The sequence below is a fragment of the Mus caroli genome, unplaced genomic scaffold (genome assembly GCF_978045245.1).
Source record: "Mus caroli unplaced genomic scaffold, Mus_caroli_1 scaffold_14, whole genome shotgun sequence".
NCBI classification, from domain to species: domain Eukaryota; kingdom Metazoa; phylum Chordata; class Mammalia; order Rodentia; family Muridae; genus Mus; species Mus caroli.
In genome coordinates, this window is record NW_028227269.1 from 10915309 (window position 1) to 10936813 (window position 21505).

Below are 21505 nucleotides of genomic sequence, written 5' to 3' on the forward strand. Positions count from 1 at the left end.
GGCAGGGGCCCTTTTAGCGAGGCTTGAGGGTCTGGGCACGATGTAGGTGCACGTAGATCAGATCTCTGGCTGGAACTGGTGAGATGTCCTTGGGGTATCCAGCTCGTTCACTGTCTCAGCTGTTGGGATCCCTGGAGCAATGTCGTCCGCGTACTCAGTCCAATTTTTCCCAGTTGTGACCAGACCACCTGCAAGCCTTTTAACTTAGCATACAGATCATTATTATAACATCATAGGTTTAAACACATCATTTAAGACTATAATGGGCATAGGAGTCTCATAAAGGATCTTAAAAAGAGTAAAACTGAATACGTTTGAATAGGGCATAGGGAAGGAACACCAAGTCTGTGCCAGTCTCCACGATTAATTTAGTCAAGGTCTGTCATAGAGTTTTAAACTAATTTCTTTATCTGTCCTGAGCTCTGAGGTCTATACACACAATGTAATTTTTATTTGACCTCTAAATGCTTGGCCACACCCTGACTTACCTGGGCAACATTATCTGACACTATTGCTTTTGGCACTCTGAACCTTGGAAAAATTTTCTTCAATAATCTTCTTGATGACTATGTGAGCAGTCTCATTTATCCATTTTGAGAACGTTTTTTCTCAGTAAAGTTTATTTCTCAGTTGATGTCAGGTCTGTCTTTTCAAGGGAGGACTAGTTTTCTTTCTTTCAGTTTTTACCATTTTATACAGGGTTTCTTTTACCAGTCTTAATTTGTCTATAACTTGATAGTCTTCAGACTGCCAGGATCATTGCTCTTTGGGATGCCTGTTTTTGGTGGTTAGATCTGCCATCTGATTTCTTTTGTTCACAGCATCTTAGGTCTTTTTCTGTAGATGTCAACAGCTCTCTTTGTCTGTATATTGTTCCATACAGTGGCAAAAGCATACCTGCTGTCAGTGTAGACTTTTATTTCGTCATTTATAGAGCTTGTATTAAAACCACAAATTCAGCTTTCTGGGCTGAAGTCTCTTTAGGGAGGCTGCTGGCCTAGATCACCTGCTTTTTGTCCACTGCTGCACTGCTGTCCCCGCCTTCCGCTTACCTTAGTCAAATCTGGCAAAGCCAGAGCGGGGGCTGCAAGCAGTGCTGCCTTTATGCTGTCAAAGGCTTTTTGGTGCTTTTCAGTCCAGGTGAATGGGACTTTTTCTTTCTGCAAAAGCCCGCCGTCCCCAGAAACTCACGTACTTGGCGCGGGGTGGTGGGGGTTGGGATCAGCATCACAGTCTTTTTCTGGCCTCGGTGAGCCACCGCTTTTCGTCATCTCGGCACCTCGGTACGACATAACTGAGCTTTCTTAGCCGATACCCGGTACCCCAACTCACCCGGCTCATTCAGGAGCTTTTAGGAGGGCCAGAATTTCTTCTTTGCCTTTGATGTCTCTGCCTTTAGCCAACCGCAGGGCTTGGGTTAGCGCCAAGAGTTCATGTTTTCCAGAGCATTAGTCAGCCATCGGTCAGGGGGCTGAACCACACTTTTAGGGCATGTGCCAAGTTTTGTCTCAGAGTCAGTTTATCTGCGTCCTTGACCAGAAGCCACTATGTGCAGACAAGCAGGTCATCCTACAGTCACCAGGTCTAATTTTCACAAGTATGCCACTGGTCTTTTTCAGGGTCCCAATCTCTGAGTAAGAACCTCTTTGGCAATACTTTTGTTCTCAGTCACATCTAGGAGTCCCAAAGTTAGGGACAACATTAGGGCAGTCTCAATAGCATCTAAGGCCATCCAAGGTTGTTCTTTATTTCTTATACGAAGGGCTGTTTATCTTTTTAATTCAGCAAAACCTGGAATCCACAGTCTGCAAAGGCCCGCAGTGTCCAGGAACCTTTTAAACTTGCTTTGCACTGGTCAGTGGAGGAATATGAAACACAGTCTCTTTTTAGCTGCTTTTAACAGGTAGGCCACCAGTCTCTTTTAAGGACTCAGCTTCTGTGTTAGCACCCCTTCTGCTTTTTCTTTAGTTTCAGCCACAAACAGGTGAAGGGTTTGGTCATGAGGGGGGGCTCCTCTTCTTTTTGTTAGGACAGTCTCTCACCCAGTGCTCTTTTTCTTTAACAGATAACAGTAAACACTTTGATCTTCAGCCAAAAGCTTGCTTTTGTTGCCGGGTACTAAGTTTTCTAGCTTCCCTGACTTTTGTGGCCGGCATTTTATTTTTCTTATCTTTTTTAGAAAAATTTCTGGCTCCTTATTTCTTACAGATCATCTCTAAGTGCTAGTATTATTAGCAAGTGTCACTTTGCTAGGTTCTAGTCTTTGTCATCTCTCCTTGCTCCTATTTCTTAACTGCAATGGAGATCTCATATAATGTCTCTCTTTCTATCTATATATATCTCTTTTTTTGTTCTCTTTCCTTTGAATGTTATCTAATTATTACATCTATATTCTGTCACTTAACTTTTTCATAGTTCACCTCTTTTTACTGTTAGGTCAGATTGTCGGGGCACTTTCAGTCCCACAGAGACGAGACCTCATCAGAGCCTGGCAGTTAGACCCATAGGTGCTCCTTACCTTGTATGTCTCCCTCACCGGAGCCCAGAACAGACTCACTGCCAACAACTCAGGGCAGTGCCTGAGAAGAGAAAACACATGGGGCAGAGAAGGGAGTGCAGTTCTCACATCAGACCACTGATATTTCAAAATGAACACAATTTTTTCTGTTTACAAGAGACAGGATACAGGGGACAGGAGAATGAGCCTTTCTCCCACCCAGGAGGCAGGCAAAGGCTGAAAACAGATCCTTTGATGTGAAGAGCCCAGCGCCGAGTCTCCGCTGCGTGCCGGAATGCAGCGTAAACTCCTGGGAGTGGCAAACAAACGCTGGCAGGCAGAGGCAGCAATTTAACTATTTAACTACCTGATAGATTCCTGGTGCTCTCTGCACTGTCTTTGGGGAGGGAGCACGCAGCCGGCCGGCACAAGGGAGTGCGGGTAGACTCTGGGGGGGGGGGACCAAAAGAGGGACGCTGTAGTCGGCCCCTCCCCAGCTGTGGCAGGCTTCACAGCCACTCCGGGACTGGCAGGCGGGGGCCGGCAGGCCGCTGCACTCACTATCAGCATTTCACAACTCGGGGCACAGACAGCCTCTGCTTCTGCCGTGCCTGCAGAAGCCAGAACCTCAGCACCACTGCTGCTATCAAAGCCCTACCCGCGCTGCCAAAGTCGGAAATCTTTAGCCCAGCTCTGCATTTCAGAGCTCTTTTGAGCAGTCTGGGACTCACCAGCACTGAGTTTTTTTCCCTTTTTTTTCCTTTTTTAAAACTATTGCTGACAAATTTTGTCCTGACGTCAGTCCAAGTCTACAGTCGACAAAGGGTTAACACACACACACACACACACACACACACAGTCTGTCATGTGGCCACAAACAAGCACACTCGTCCACGCCTGGACTTACACAACCAGCCAAACACTTTTTTCTGACGGGGTCGGATTTCACATTGACTCTTTTTCCTGATAGGGGTGGGGTAACACATCCACTCCCGCTCTGGCAGAGAGAACACTCTCTTTCTCTCTCTCTGCCAGGCAACAGCCAGGTCTTTTCGACTGTTCTGTACCCTGGGCACTCCTTCCAGGGTCTCCCTTGGAACATCTTTTAGGGGTGCAGATTGTGAGGCCATAGACAGTCGTCCTCTCACAGCCACTGCCAGAGTAAACCCACAATCTCAGAATACACAAATGCAGCAGTTCCACACCTACACACCCAGCAGATTGTCCCATTTCTAGAATAATAGCAGACACGACAAAAGCAGACACAAGACTTAGACAAAAGAAACCAAAAACAGCGGCGACTTCCCGTCGCCCACAGGCAACTCACAGATTCAGATGGCCTTTCCAAGGCCGGCCAGCTTAGACCTTCCACCTAAGTGATGGTCTCTCGGCCTTCAGAGGGGTCCGCCAAGCGTCCTTGGCCCTCCCCTTGTCTTCCTGGGGCGTCCCCCAGGGCGATCGGACGGTGAGCACCAGACACGTCTGTCTCTACTCACCCCGTGCTCTCTATTGAGACCTGCTTGGTCTCCAGTCAGATGGCCTCTCCCAGGCCCACAGTCAGCCCGGAGCACGGTCTCTGGTGCTCGTACTGAGCACAGAGCGTCACGCAAACCCAAAACAGCGATCGCACCAGATACAGATTCAGATGGCCTCTCCCAGGCCCACAGTAAACAGAACACAGACACTAGACCAAAGCAGAACAGTAAATCTTACTTCTGAGCGGGTCCAGGACTTCTGGGTAGACGCGCTGATTCCCGGCCAATGCACCAAATGAAAGACTCCAAAACTCCCAAAGGGAGGCACTTACTCAAGCCTCGGGTCAGCCGCGCACCCAAGAAGACACTGAGACCGGTACTTAAGATGTATAGAGAGTAAGATTTAATACAGCAACGACAAGAAAGCACATAAAAGCACATATACCAGAGCTCTATAAAGCAACAGCAAGCAAATACATGAACTAGAGCTCTGGGGTCGAAACCCACACACACCCAGCATGGTGTAGAGGGGATTCGACCACTAGCCCAAACTTTTCACAGGCTTTTATAGGAGAAGGGTAAGGGGGGAGCAGGGCAGGGAAAATACAGGTTTTACGTCACTAAGTGATTCAGCCAAGGGTTTTTCCAAAGTGCTTTTGCAACCGCGTCCCACACTTTGGTCATGTACTTGATTCATTGGAACTGAGGTTTTTACTCACACCCTTATCTCAAAAATGTCCCTGGCACAGTCCTTAGTTGGGAGGGGTAGGACTGGGTTCGTTCCAGGAAACCCTTATCTCAGAAATGTCCCCGGAACAGTTTTCATTTGAGAGGGGGTCTGACTCTGGTGTGAGAGTTCAGAATGTACTCTGGGGTGAGAGTTCTGGTGGTCAGTAATTTTCCTCTTTCAATATGTAGGCTATCTGCTATGTGACCACTGTGAGTTGAGAACCATTGTTTTAAGAGTTAACCCAGCTGTACCCGTCAATCATTTGGAGCCCAATCTCCAGGAATGCTGGTTCCCCTGAAGTAGGAAGGAGTAACCATTCCCTTAATGTGATACTATACTTACTTACTTCAGCAGCCCCTTGCTAACTTAGATAGACACTAGCTGTGTTTCCATGGGGTAACACTGCAAAGTCTCTTCCCTCTGAGTCCCGAACCTTTGACCTTTTCTTTCTTTTTATTTTCTTCTTTTTCTATCCACAATTCTTTCAGATTCTGGCCAAAAGTCTTTTGCTGGAATTCTGCTCTTCCTCTGAGATCACCCTCTCACCTTCCATCACACAGCTGCTCGCCAACCTTTATTGCCCCTTTCTCCCTCCTCCCGGCTGCTGCCAGGATTTACAGCTTTCCAGGTACATCCTTCTCCTCTAAAGCTCGAATGAAATTCTCCTTGAGCCTCCTTTGCAGCCTGCCTTTAATTTTATTGACAAGATTAAACCCAATAAGGAAACCTGAGTTTATCCCAGACGTTCCAGGTTAAGCTAACAATGGTTTTGCTAAGAAGAAGCCATTTCAATGGTGACTTAATTGATTAACAAGCCTTTTATATTCTTTTAATAAAAGCAAAAACCATGTAGTATTCACTTTGGTACAAATTTTTTATATTTTCTTATTTAGACTTTTCAGCAGAATTGATATCTGTAATTCTCTCTTTTTCCATGTGTATGTGTATATATATGTGTGCCTTTCTTTGTCTGTCTGTCTTTGTCTGTCTCTGTGTCTCTGTGTCTGTCTCTGTCCCTGTCTCTCTGTCTCTGTCCCCCCCCCCCCGCATCCCCCCCCCGTACGTGCGTGTGTGTAATGAACTGTATATACACACATGGAGTCCAGAGGTTGACTTTGGGTATTATTTTTCTACATTGCTCTCCACCTACTTGCTGCAACAAGGTCACTCTGGACTCAGTGCTCACCATTTCAGCCATTTCAGCTAGACTCTCTGGCCAGCAAGACCCAGAAATCTGCCCATCCCTGTCTCACAGCACTAGTATGTATAACCATGCCCAGCCATTTTCCATGGGTTATACGGTTCTGAGCTCAGGTACTCAGACTTACAGAGGGAGCAGTTTACCCACTGAGACATCTCCCTAGCTCCCTGTGTCTCTATTACAGATGTTATAACTGCATCTCTGAGACATTAATCTGTCCTTTGTAAGTTGCAGAACTCATATGTCCAGAGCTAAGAATGACATGCTGGTCCCTTGACCTCAAAACTCAGGCTCTCCTCCTGTGATTTCTACTTGGAGGGAATACACTGATGGCTTATACAGGCTGCTCAGTCAGTCCCAGAAACTTCTTAATGGAATCTCTCCCCTCTTCTGGATCTATCTACATGAGTTTGGAAAACCTATGATTTTGTTGTGATGGATGAAAATGGTTTGATGATTCTGTATGCTATGTTGGTAAAAGCAGGCTCTACCTGCATCAAACATCTGTTCATTCCTCATCACAGTATTATTCTAAGACTGAATAAAAATGCAGACGAGGGCAGACAATTTTAGCCCACAACAATTTTCAATTTTAGAACACTTTTGCAAACGATGCTGGAAGAGGTTCATATTCCACATGGAATAGATGAGGACATTTTGTTCCTACTGAAAAAACTGGGATAAAAGGAGAGTGAATCTAACTTTTGCTTTAGAAACATTAAAAGGTAGCTTATGCGTACTATTCAGCCATTAACTTTGGGTACCCTTGTACACAAGGCTAGACATTGCAGAATTAAAGAAGAAAAGAAGAAGGGTCTTGCCTGGTGTCAGCTGACTGGGTAAGCATAGTCACAAGAAACAGAATTCCCTTCAGACCACTTTGAGGTCTTTTCCTAGCTATGTCACAGGTGGCTGGTGTTTTCATATCAAGGCTCTCCATAATGTCACCTCATCTCTGCTCCACATGTCTTCTTCGTTCTCTAGGAAGCACAACTCCTATTAGTTAACTGACATGCACACTATGGGGAGATGTAGGCAACGCAAATGCTGTGAAGGAGGCTTACCACTCATCCCGAAAGGAGGGCAAGTTATTCTTTAACTTTCTGTCTGGCTCTGCTCATGTCTTCTCTCACATCTTTAATACTTTTAGTACCCATGTCTGAACCCTGTCTACACTACTCACTAGTTGACTTTAGCTAACTATTGTACCTTAGCCCCCTGTGTTATAAATGGAGACAATGACTTCAATCCTGCACTGCCTGGTAGGAATAAATGAAAGAATTCATGCATTGCATGGCAGGTTCCCAATCAATGGTGGTTGTTATAGTTTGTGGGAGGTCTGGCTTTGAACTAGTGAGCTATTTTCCAGAGGGAACTGTAGAAGAGGAGCAATGGTGCGGAAGGAGAATGGACCTCAGGAGAGGTACTGAGAGCAGAGGTGAGGAAGATGCTGGGGATGACACCAGCAAAGCAGGGCTCAGAGAAAGGATCAGCTTAACAGAAAGGGAGCTGTAGGATTCATTATGGTAAAGACTTTCTTCCTGCTGCTATACTCTCAGGTTCTGACATAGGCATACTATACTATAGTGACTCAACAAATGTTTTTATATTAAGAAACTACTGGATGAATGACAGGGAGGTTCAACGCCAGAACATGGAGCACTGTGAAAGTAAATGGCACTGAGACAGTTGGAACTATGCGGTACAGAGCTGTAGACACGACCTGATCATGCTATGACAGGATTTAGGGTCATAGGCAGGTAAACTGATCAGGTAATATCCCTAGCCCTACCACCATCATCACCACGAGCACCAATTGCACCACTAGTACCAGCACTACCACCAGCATCACCATTCCCATCACAAGTACCAATACTATTACCATTACATCACTGCCCATCACAGTCCCTTCCTCAACACCCTACTACCCCATTATCACTACCACCATCACCAACGCCACCACTATCAAAGCACTACCTCCATAGTCATCACATGAATTGCTGGTATTTTTTAATGAAAACACCTTGGAAGAATATTCTGTATTCAATTGTCCTGCTTTATCAAATTCTTATAGTCTTCCTGCTTTATTTTTATCACTACCCTTACTTACCGGGCACTAGGAAATGGACACTAAGAGATTAGTGACCTTTCTGGAGTTTTACATGTCTAGGAGGTAGAAGAAATATGAATCAACTCAGATATGCCTGGCTCCATGCAGTGTTGCGCCTATAATACCTGTGACATATGCAACCTCTGAGCTTCCCAGATGGCAGCTACTCATTCAAATTGGAGTATATGACACATCTTGTCAGAGTCACACCAACGACTCAGGGAGTCGATGGTAGTCATCTATGGGTAGAGGAGGATGGCTTTGGCTATGAATTCAAGATAGATAGGTCTCTGCTATAACTGTGCAAAGTAAGAAGCAGGGGAAGGGTAGAGCCCCCAGGTCCACACTGTAGCACTCTCCCACTGTAGCTTTATTGTGCCTAGTTATCTACAGAATGATATTTGCATGCTATGCTTTTGGAATCCAAAGCACCAGGAAAGTCTGTGTGTGTGCTGCTAATTGTGCTGAGTTACAGCCCTTGTCTAGGCTCACCAGACTGTTCTTCTAAAATCATAACCAATATGTAGATAATCATATCCCAGGGGAGTTATCCATCCCTCACCCATCCATCATTTATTCATTTAAAGAGAAGAAAGAATTACCGAAAATACAGTATGTTGCACAAACAACCTAAGCAGACCTATTTTTTTTAATTAGGTAATTTCCTCAATTACATTTCCAATGCTATCCAAAAAGTCCCCAATACACTCCCCCCCCCGAGTCCCCCACCCACCCACCCCCACCCCTTGGCCCTGGCATTCCCCTGTACTGGGGCATATAAAGTTGGCAAGTCCAATGGGCCTCTCTTTCCAGTGATGGCCTACTAGGCCATCTTTTGATACAAATGCAGCTAGAAATAAGAGCTCTGGGGTACTGGTTAGTTCATAATAATGATCCACCTATGGGGTTGCAGTTCCCTTTAGCTCCTTGGGTACTTTCTCTAGCTCCTCCATTGGGGGCCCTGTGAACCAACCCTGTGAGTATCCACTTCTGTGTTTGCTAGGCCCCAGCATTGTCTCACAAGAGACAGCTATATCTGGGTCCTTCAGCAAAATCTTGCTAGTGTATGCAATGGTGTCAGCATTTGGAAGCTGATTATGGGATGGATCCCTGGATATGGCAGTCTTTAGATGGTCCATCCTTTCTTCACAGCTCCAAACTTTATCTCTGTAACTCTTTCCATGGGTGTTTTGGGAATACCCAATTCCAAGAAGGGGCACAGTGTCCACACTTTGGTCTTCGTTCTTCTTGAGTTTCATGTGTTTAACAAATTGTATCTTATATCTTGGGTATCCTAAGTTTTTGGGCTAATATTCACTTATCAGTGAGTACATATTGTGTGAGTTCCTTTGTGAATATGTTACCTCACTCAGAATGATGCCCTCCAGATCCATCCATTTGCCTAGGAATTTCATAAATTCATTCCTTTTAATAGCTGAGTAGTACTCCATTGTGTAAATGTACCACATTTTCTGTATCCATTCCTCTGTTGAGGGGCATCTGGGTTCTTTCCAGCTTCTGGCTATTATAAATAAGGCTGCTATGAACATAGTGGAGCATGTGTCCTTCTTACCGGTTGGAACATCTTCAGGATATATGCCCAGGAGAGGTATTGCTGGATCCTCTGGTAGTATTATGTCCAATTTTCTGAGGAACCGCCAAACTGATTTCCAGAGTGGTTGTACCAGCTTGCAATCCCACCAACAATGAAGGAGTGTTCCTCTTTCTCCACATCCTCGCCAGCATCTGCTGTCACCTGAATTTTTGATCTTAGCCATTCTGACTAGTGTGAGGTGGAATCTCAGGGTTGTTTTGATTTGCATTTCCCTGATGATTAAGGATGTTGAACATTTTTTCAGGTGCTTCTCTGCCATTCGGTCTTCCTCAGGTGAGAATTCTTTGTTCAGTTCTGAGCCCCATTTATAACGGGGTTATTTGATTTTCTGGAGTCCACCTTCTTGAGTTCCTTATATATATTGGATATTAGTCCCCTATCTGATTTAGGATAGGTAAAGATCCTTTCCCAATCTGTTGGTGGTCTTTTTGTCTTATTGACGGTGTCTTTTGCCTTGCAGAAGCTTTGCAACTTTATGAGGTCCCATTTATCGATTCTCGATCTTACAGTACAAGCCTTTGCTGTTCTATTCAGGAATTTTTCCCCTGTACCCATATCTTCGAGGCTTTTCCCTACTTTCTCCTCTATAAGTTTCAGTGTCTCTGGTTTTATGTGGAGTTCCTTAATCCACTTAGATTTGACCTTGGTACAGGGAGATAGGAATGGATCAATTCGCATTCTTCTACATGATAACCGCCAGTTGTGCCAGCACCATTTGTTGAAAATGCTGTGTTTTTTCCACTGGATGGTTTTTGCTCCCTTGTCAAAGATCAAGTGACCATAGGTATGTGGGTTGATCTCAGGGTCTTCAATTCTGTTCCATTGGTCTACTTGTCTGTCGTTATACCAGTACCATGCAGTTTTTATCACAATTGCTCTGTAGTACAGCTTTAGGTCAGGCATGGTGATTCCTCCAGAGGTTCTTTTATCTTTGAGAAGAGTTTTTGCTATCCTAGGTTTTTTGTTGTTCCAGATGAATTTTCTAAGCAGACCTATTAATGAACATCTCATTTTTGAAAAATATCTCTTGGGAATATTCCTTTAAAGCTCAAAGAATTAACTGGAGAAGAGCTAGAATGAACAGTAAAGGGTCCCATTATTCAAATAGGTTAATGCAATAGTAAAAATATATGCAATTGATATTATGTTATATGCCATAGGCCATTCCACATTTGAATTATTTGGGTTCACAATGAAGGTACTCTGTTTTTCTTGGCTTAGAGATAACTGGTTGATCTAGGATCTATGGGTAGAGATATAAGAAGATCACCAAGAAACATAAATAATCTGGGGGAGGAGTGAAACAGACACTTTCTCCTGATCGGTTCTTTATATAGAAGATAATAGATGGTGATGGGGTCTTTGGCTGCCCTCCAGTCAAGAATTTGCTTCCACCATCTGAATCCAGGTGGACTTTATGACCAATGAAAAAGTGTTGGGGTGATTCTTAAAGACCCCAAGGCATTGTGAGCTTGTATTTTCTGAGTCTTACAGATCTCTGAGATCACTAAGCTATCACACGTGTAGAAGTCTGTCATGCTGAATGACCACTCTTCAATACCAGTCTATCTGAGCCCAACCTTCTAGCTACTCCACCAATGTGGAAGACATTAGAGTAAAGCCATTTGGTATTCTAGACATGTCCATGTAGTAATTAATATTAAAAAATCCTAGTGTGGGGTTTCTACCTGCCTTATACCATTTATGTTCTTGGATGAAAGACATACACAGCCTTTAATTTTTAAATATGCCCTATGCAGCACAATAGCTGGGCAGCTGCCTACCCTCCCTGCTGTTAGAATCTACCTTCCTACTGATAACCCCAAGAGCCATCACTCACTATTTACTATGTTCCATCTGAACTGCTCTCAACTCCTGTCAAGCAGCCCTCTGGGCCATGTGCTTTTGGTCCCTAGCCCATGGTGTCTTGGTCTCTCTCTCTCTCTCTCTCTCTCTCTCTCTCTCTCTCTCTCTCTCTCTCTCTCTCTCTCTCTCCCTATCCCCTCCCTCCCCTCCCCTCCCTTCCCCCTCTCATTTCTCTCTTGTTTTTCTATCCCATGGCAGCTTCTCTCTTCCCTTCCTCATGGCATTTTCTCTGACTCAAGCCCACAAATTCAACCCTACCTATCTCCAGCTATTGGCTGCGGGCATCTTTATTCATTAATCAGAATTAACATGGGTCCACAGGCTAAGTTCAGAAACCAGGTCTTGGGGTTGCACTTAGTATTACAATAGAGAATAAAAGACAAAACTTCAACACACGTGTTCCAAACTAAAGTCCACTCTGCCATTTTGGTACCTGGAGCAGAAGGCTAATTCAGCTTATACTTGCCAAAGTTCTTATGCTATGGAGTTAAAAAAAATGGCTCCATTGTTTTAAAACCCACTCCTTTTTAGAGTGATGTGTGTTTTCAGCAATAAGTAACTATAACAACCTTCCTACTTTATTCTAAATTCTGGAGAGTTTTAAGTGTTGATCAAATGTGGACAGTGTTTCTGGAAAGAGAATGTTAAACTAGCACACCAGAATGTTTAGGGGCAGCTATGGCTCCGAACATGAAGCTCTGTAGACTGATGCCTTATTCTCATCAGCTCAAACCTAACAAGTTATCCTAGCTGCATATGAGCCCTTCCTTGCTTAAGGGAATAGAACTGAGTGATCCACAACCTTAATGCTCTGGAGTTGTAGAGGAGAAAGGGCTACTCTTCATACTAAGATTCTGGCTGGCCCCTCTTTCTTGTGCAGGTCTTGTCCAGGGTGCTGGATGTATGATGGGATTAGCTTCTTGGTCAGAGGGATTGGCTCATAGGGTGGGAGTGGCTTTCTTCTCCTCAGCCTTCTCATTACATAGGAATCTTAGGACTAAGAGGAGATCTGGGTTGTTGTTTTGTTTTGTTTTAAAATCTGTATGAAAATGAAACATTTAAAAAAAAGAACTACCCCTTTGCCAATATAACAGTTGTAAAGAATCATGCTGAATACATTCTAATGCCTTCTCTAAGTATGTATTGGTTATTTACTCTGTATCTTACATTTGAAAGTAGGGACTAAGAGACAACACTGTTCTCAAGAGCTTATGGCCCTTTATGATTAAGGCTTGCAGGAAAACTGCAATGCTGGCCAAGAACTACCACGTGGAGGACAATGACAGGGCAGTAGAAGGCCAGGGGAGACAGGAGACAGGGACAACTGTGTGGAAGAGTCCACATAATATGGTATATCTGTCACTTTTCGTGTTACTAAGATAAAAACCTCGCTGGTCAAAAAGATGAAGGAAAGAAGAGTTTCTTGGGGCTCATGATTTGAGGAGACAGTTCACTGTGGTAGATACAGTACTGCAGCAGGTGCATAGGCAATTGGTCTCATATCTGCAGTCCAGAAGCAGAGGCCAGTGAAGGTTGGTACTCTTCTGCCTCTCTTTGTCACATGGTCTTGGAATCTGGCCTGTGGCATGGTACCATCCACATTTACAGCAGGTCTGCCTTCCCACCTCTCTTACAGACATGACCTGAGGGTTTCTTCTGGCTGCTTTCCGATGCCATCAAGGTGACTATCGATACTAACCATCGATATGTAGACGTGAACTCTGACAGTTACTATAGACCGTCAGATACTGAGTGTATGGCTTAGCCTCGGAGACTTCAGCGGTCACAGCAGTGGAGAGGGTGAGAAATTCAGATTCTTTGTGGCATCCTGTATCCTGGGGGATGTGTGTGCATGAAGGTGATCCTGACAGATCTCACCAGCTGCCCCAGAAATGAGGGATGGTTTCTGCTCGATTGCTTAGGGGCCTGGAAATGACAGGGATGTTGAAGATCATGAGTAATTGGAGGGCTTACTGCACAGTTGCAGCTCTTTCTCTTTTAAATTCTCAAACATATACGAGAGGATTTAATTTTGCTGAGGAAAAAAACTGAGTCTTAAAGTAGTTAAAGGTCTTATGAAAGCCAGTCCACTAGTTAATGGCTGATGGAGGGTTCTTACTTTAGGCCAATCTAGTTCTAAATTCTCCTCAGAAGAACCGAAGATGGCATGAGCTAACGCTCTGTGATTAATCTGGTAGTTTGTCATTTTGCAGAGTTTTACAGTCAGCTAATCCAGGATTTAGAGGAGATTCTGAGGTCATCTCGCCCATAATTTAAAATGCCCTCGCACTCTCCTTGTGTGAAAGGCGATTTACAAACTGACAGGAGAGAAGCTGTTCGCTCGTCAGCAGTGAACATTCAGACACCAGCTATCACCAAAAATCACAGTGCATTGTACTATGGCATTCCTCATGTGGGGCGCACAGACTGGAATCCCAAATTATATATTCCCTTTGATGCTGACTTTTTTATGTGGTCAAGAAGGCCAGAGGAACACATATTCACTGGTTAAAAGTCTTCACTTCTATGTTTTTAATGTTCATTTTAATGATATATATATATATATATATATATATATATATATATATATATATATATATACTCTAGGTTTTCTTTTTTTATAATAAAAGGCTCATTGTTTGAGAATGTTGCATCTGACAGTCCTTACCTCAGGTCTACAAGCTCTGCCAGCTCAGGAGGTCCAGGGACATTCATACTTTTGGCAGAGAGTGGGTGAAATGGACAGAGATCAAAGCCCTGCTTCATTGTAATTCACACACACCAGGCTTGAAAGTATTTGTGAGCACCCAGTGGAAGTGTTATTTTCCCCACTCTATCTGTGAGCAATGCTGGAAAAGATGAAAGGGACAAAGTCTCCAAGTTTCTTTGAATTTCTTGGGAGGATGAACAGACCTGGGACAAAGTGCTATTTATTTTGAGCAGTAGATGAAGGTGCTCCGAAAGAGACATGTGCTATCCTGGGTTTATTGATATTCACCTTTGTGTGCAATGGTGACACTGCAACACTCTTTCTAGGCCAATTCCAGTGCCAACCGTCACAGGGAGAATGTACCCTTGAGCCTGTTAATGCCCTGCTGGACAAGCCTTCAAGGCTCCTGATTGCCTGCGGTGTAAAATTCATTCTCGGTTAAGGAACCCTGACTGCCTCCCGACTGAGTCTTCTCTGATCATTGCCAACAATTCCAGCTCTATATTTGGGGCTGTACATGTCTGGCTGTATGCCAAAAATGTCTTCTGTCCTCTGATACATGTTGACAAAAATGAGAGCAACTTCTAAACCATCAGTCAGAGACCTCTTTAAAGCCTCACTGGGTCCTTTGCCCTCCATCCTCAAATGACTCATGCTTCACTAGCACAGTATGACCTCCACCGGCTCCCACCACTCTATGGAGCAAAGTAGGCTGTGTCCACTTGGTTCCTATCTCTATTCCACACTGGGTTACCATCTCTGATAGAAAGGGTAGAGTCTTCTTCTCTTTATGCTCCCAACAAATGACTGGTACAGATTCACACCCAGTAAACCTTACTGATACATCAAACTGATGAATCGAAGTGTGGAGGCACAAGAGGGTCCTAGCAGAGTAAACCTTAACACATGTGCAAGATCAAATACTTCATTGGGAGGAAAGAAAAATTACTTGGTACTCGTAACAATTTGGTTGCATATAATAAACACAATCACTTAGTTCATTCTTGCTTGCTTGCATCCTGATATAATGAACTCAGACGTGACTATTGACAGCTCTGTGCTGTGGTGGCTCGTTCTGCTCTTTAATGAGGCAGAAAATAAAGTGTTGGGAAAGGTGTGGGCCATTTTTCCTAAGAAAACTTATGTTCCATGCATGCATGTATGTGTGTGTGTGTGTGTGTGTGTGTGTGTGTGTGTGTGTGTGTGTGTGAAAGAAAGGGAGTCCAGACATCCAGCTGTTATCCAAGGCATAACTGTTGCCTTGGTTTACAGCACTGATGGATGGTAAGCTATGATCTGTTGTGTGAGAAGGGCAATTTTGAAGGAAGTATTTTGGAACAACTTAGCTGTGAACTTGGTCAACAGCAAGTAATTGCCTTTGGCAGGGAGATGGCTACAAACGGGAAGACTGCTTGGCTGAATCCCAGGCATTAGTCTCTGGGGTCATTGGGATTAAATGCGGGTGTCTGATGTCATGTGTCAGTCTTTTCTCATCAAATCCTGCCTTTCTCATGGGGTAGAGTCTGTGCTTAATTCCCATCCAAGTCTAATTGTAGGAAAGAAAGATGAAACCATTCTCCCTTTATTCTCTAAAGTCCACTATCCTCCAAATAAGCATGCCCAAATGGCATATTATCAGAGAAAGAGGACTTTGCTTGCACAGTTCCCATCAGTTAGGGAAATCGGAACTTCATCATAGGAATCCTCTCTCAGACGATAAAGTGTTGGGATTAGAGGTGTTAATCACTGTAACTGCCTGTTTTTCCAACTGCTGGTGTGTGTGTGTGTGTGTGTGTGTGTGTGTGGTGTGTATGTATAAGAGACAGGAGAAGGGGGAATAAGGGGGAGAGGGGGGATAGACATTGAGGGTAGCTTTACATGTACACTTAGCAATCTAATACATTCATAGCACTAGATTTCGTTTTTTAGTCGTTCAAGTATCTTATGATTAGATTCTTAGGTGAAGTTAATACTCATCTTTTCGAGTTTGTTCTTGGCATGGAAAAGAACAGAGAGACTAACAGAAAGTCTATGTTCCATGAGTCCTGTGTCTAACAGTGGTGACTATCAGGGTAGAGATTTCTAGAATGGGAGTGTGCATTAGGATGGAAATAAAGTGTTTAACATCATTCTTCTTTCCTTAACAAGTAGAGATGTAAGGCAGAGTGACAGATTTCTAATTCTCTATTTTTCAATATACCTCTCTATTTAAAGGGAAACACATGTTCGTTTGGTGGGAAAGACCTCAATTAGCATAAATTCATCAAAAGGAAAATATAAAACACACACTACTACTCTTGAGTTCTTTGAGTGAACTACATCGTTTAGAGTTATAATTTCTTGTGTCCTTCCAAGAATTTTGTGCTCATGCATCCATAAGTGGCATGACCATATTGACAGATAACAGTGTCACAACAGGAAGCAAATGCCATTCTTGAATTAATATAGCATCAAAAGAGTGTAGCTAATTTCAGCAGTATCATCTCCAAAGGCATTAAGACAGATCAGACTGAGCCAACCTTTCTAAGCCTAATTGATTAGTTGGTAAGAATCATTTCATATCTCAGAAATGTAAATTCTTATGTCTTTACTGAGTAGCTTTTTGAGTTTGATATTTATTTTATTTTGTGTTTCTATATATGCTGTATATATGTGTTCATGTGAGCATGAATATGCCTGGATGGGTGTGCATGTATAGGCCATAGGTTGACATTGTGTATCTTTCTCCATTGCTTTAAATAGACCTTATTTTTGAGATAGGAGCTCTCACTGAACCTGGATATCACTGATTTGCCAAAATTGGCAGGCCAGTGAGCTCTTGGGATCTGTGATTTCACTTAAAATTTTACAAGGAAGTAAGCAAATGCCACCAACTATTGTTCATTCAGTTGTTCACCAAAACATTTAGATATGACTTTTGCTATTACAATGGCATGATGAGTTTGTTATAGATAAATTTTAGTGCACATGTACCAGTTTATCAATAAAGTTAAACCCTTGAAGAAGAATTAATGACTTAAAGAATAATTGGATTTTAATGAAGTTAGATACTATCAGACCACTGTCAGCTTTTTGATATGCCCTCAGCCACCTCTGGGCATTGGTATCATTTATATGAATTAAATGTGCACCATTCTGATAGATAAAAACCAAAAACTGTGTCTCTTCCAGTGTGAGATCTATTGAGCACTTATTATCCATGGAAAATTTTGTCATGTCTATAGTTAGTAACTTATAATATGTTACTTGATTTTCTATTTGAAATCATTCATATACAGAATGCAGTAGGAATCCCTTCTTCCTTTTACCAAATGGCTGGCCAGTCTTCAAGGCAGTATTGATTGGATCAGCTTTTATCATTGGTTTAAAATATCTCCTTTAATCTTGCATGTCCCTTCAAATGTAGTTGGATTTAATTTTGAGCTCTTTGAAAAATCCTATTGCTCTCTGTATTCCTTAACCACTTATTTCTATTACTACAAGTTTATAATGCATTTTTAATATTGATGTTAGTGTTCTCATTATTCACAAAGAATTTTTAAAGCTCTTTTCTCTTCTTTCTTTCTCTCTTTTTTTTCTGTTTATGTGTATGTGTGTGCACCTTTGTGGCTTCATATGCATCATGTATATGCATGTACCTGTGGGTGTTGGATTCCTTGGAACCGAAGTTACAGGCAGTCATAGCCTCCTGTTGTAGGGGCTAGGAACAGAACTCAGGTCTTCTGCGAGAGCAATAAGCGCTCTCCACTCTTGAGCCATCTCTCCAGGTCCTGAAGCATTTCCCCAGAACTTCAAAATGCTTTTAATAAACTACAAAATTATCATACATCATACTAAAAATATACTGTTGAAATTTTGATTAACCCTTGCAAATTAGTTTGAAGGCAGGCACAAAGTATAAAGTTAAACAAACAAACAAACAAAACCCTAAAGGGCTCCAACTGTGAATACCTGAGAAAAAGATGACATATTACAATATACTTAACAATGATTATATTATGGTATGTATCACTCAGGAGAGAAAGGATATGCTGGTCTAATCTGTCTTGTAGTGGAAGACTTTCCCCAAACAGCACTGGGAACAGAGACAGGAGGATAGTTGGAGTTGGTGGGTTGCCAACTTACCTTCCAGATTCAATTAGAACTCTTTCTCAACGGCAAGATGGAGAGTGATAGGCAGAACAACCAATGTATTTCTCAAGCTTCTGAGTGTAAGACAGACCCCCCCCCCATACATACACCACATATACATAACCTTCCATGCCATATACACATAAAGCCCCCACATGCATATAACTCCCCTACGACATGTACATAATCTCTTCCCATGCACAAAGCAAAAATATGTCATGGAGGACAACAATATTCAATGCCTAGTCTCTGTGTATGCAACATAAAGAGGTATAATAGGACCTGTTTAAACAAGAAATGAGAACAGAAATGCATGCAAATGATAAAGACACAATTTAGGGTTGTAGTTACTTTCAGTGACCGAGGGAAGGGACATAGCTAATAGGTAGGCACAGGTACTTTTCCCTCATCTGAGACTGTGTGTTTCTTAAAGATAAGATACAAGAAAATGTACAGCATTACTTTCTGTGTATTCATCTGCTTGTCATTGATGCTGATAATTGTTTTTTAATTTAAAATGTCTGCTGAGTCCATAAATTATCCTCAGATAGGAAGAAAACTTCGTTCTCAGATGAGCAATGTTATATCATGATTTGTGTTCTCTGTGTCTCCTCACCAGGGGATGAGTGATCATTTCCCTCAACACATTGTGTCAAGACTCTTTAAATATTTATGTAATTATCAGCTCACAAAACTGCAAACATCATACCAAGGTTGAAATGGACAAATGTTTGCCTAATTGTTTAAAGACGAGTGCCTTATCTATTGGCGAAATCACAGAGCATGAAATGGATTTGATTAGCTAAGTTTAAAAACAGTCTTAGTGTTACTAAAATGTGGGAAAGTTAAATGCCAAATGATAAAATAGAACAATAGATACAATACTATTGTAAAAGATTTATATATGCAACTGTGCTACATGTACGTAGATGTTTGCATCAACCAATAAAAAACAACAAAACAAACAAAAAACCTCCTCCCACCCCTGCCAAACACTCCTAACACTCTAATGTACAATGAGGAAAAAACGTGAACAGGAAATTACCTGAAGAATGAATACGGATAGCCATTCAGCAAACAAAACAAGCTTAATCTTATTATTGTCATGGAGATGAAGAGGTGAATAGTTTTAGAACTTGTGAATAAGGAAGATTAAAGGTGATGTAAAAAATACTGCCAAGAGCCATAGCAGGTACTCTCACACTTTGCTAAATTAAAAAATTTTGAAGGCAATAAGGAACTGTGCTGTGCCATAAAACAAGTCATTTTAAGAGTCCTATTCCTTCTACAGTGCCATCCACTGTTAGTTTTTGTGGATGTTAGTTTTCGTAGAAGTCCATCTGAGTTTTTATGTTCATTTTCTCCACAAACTCAAGGACAATGATTTAATCAATACACTCTCTTCTTGAAAATGCTTTCATTGCATCCTTGGTCATTACATCTCTGCTGTTCTCAGCCCTGTCTTCCAGGTTATGGAGAGTGAATGCATTCTTGATTAGACACCATGAAACAGTACATACAATGGGGTTACTCTACAAATCTCTGGAAGCTGCTGTCTGCCATGCCTGCTTTGCTGGTGACCTACTGTTGGCTTGCCTGTTTTTGTGATCCTTTCATCTTTTTCCACCTGGAAAGTGAAAAACTTGATCTTGGAGATGTGGCTTTTATGAAGTGTGCCAAGATAGTATAAAAGCTGCTGCAACAGAACGGGGCTAGGGAGGACCATTCCCTTTGTTCATGCTAGGAATATTAGCTTCACATTTTGGTCCGTTAAGTATTGAAACAATGTGACCAAGTGCATATATTGCAAATATTCCAACAATTCCAGTTCTACCTCATGTGAGAGGGGATGGGATTTTCCATGGAAGGGAATGATGAGGAGAGCAGTTAGTCATGGGGTAGGAAACTTGATTGACATTTGGCCTGATTAAAGACAAAGGACTAAAGAGCCTGGAGTCAGAGGCCTAAGGGAGCCCTAGAATCTTCTACTCTTGCTGGTGAGCCACTCCTGATATGTGGTCTGATGCACTGAGTTAACCACTTCTGAATAACTGACTTCCTCAGGAATCACTTCAAATTCTAACAGCATAGACGGCAGCTTTGGAGTCCTGCAGCTTGATTGTGATGGATTTGAGTTCATTTTGTATACAAAGTGGGTCAGGCTGGATAGACTCTGTGATATATAAAGGGCTGTGGGCATCCTTAATGCTAGGTAATGGGCTTCAATAGCGGATATCTGAGTTAACAGCTATGCTGGTTTGGGGATAGAGTTGGAAAACATTATATAGCTCATCTGGCTGACCCTTTGTGTTCCATAGAATGGAGACATTTCCAGAAATACTGGAGAGACATCCATGGGAAAACTCAAATCAGGCAGCACCTGGACTCCTCTTCTAAGCATGATGATAAAAGAGAGTCTGTATTGTGATGTGTAGATGAAGGGGTAATCTTGAACACTCTTTATATGCATAAAGAGAACTTTGCTTCACTGAGCCCCTTAAAGGACTCGTAGGTAGCCTGCGTTAAAGTCTACAGAACTCCATGTCTTCATGTGACTCCTGAATGCTGTATTCTAACGCTTTTCTTTCTTTTCCCATAGATATTCACGAACAAAGCCAAATACTGGCCTGCTTCCCTGCCCCACAGCAATACTTGGTGCAACCTCCATCCCAGATGAAAACTATCCTTAAAGTTTCTTTCTTTCTCTACATGCCTGAAGATGTTAGAGAACTATGGAACTGAGAAATATCCCAGGGCTTTCGGTCTCTTAAAATAGGAAAACTAGTTTGAATAGTCAGTTGCCATCTTTGGTATCACTTTCCTAGATTCACAGATTCTGCCCCATTTCCTCAATGTCTTACGGAAACCACAATGAGAGAGAGGCACACACAGGTCCAGCGATGAGCCTGGCTGTAGAGCCCAGGGTTCTGTGAGCAGCAGGCCCTCCCTTGAAAGCCCAAAAGTGAATCACTCCGAGATGAGCATGAGCTTTTGTAATTTCTGAAGGACTCTCTTGTTTGGGCAATGTGACAGTGACAGTTTCCAAAGCAGCTTCCCCGCTGGGCACAGTAATCAGAAGCTATTTCAGGGAGCCCCCGAGCGTGGCACCCAAGAGCTTTGACAAATCAGATAGGAAAAGGCTGAAGAAGTGTGTCCTCACATTGTCTCTT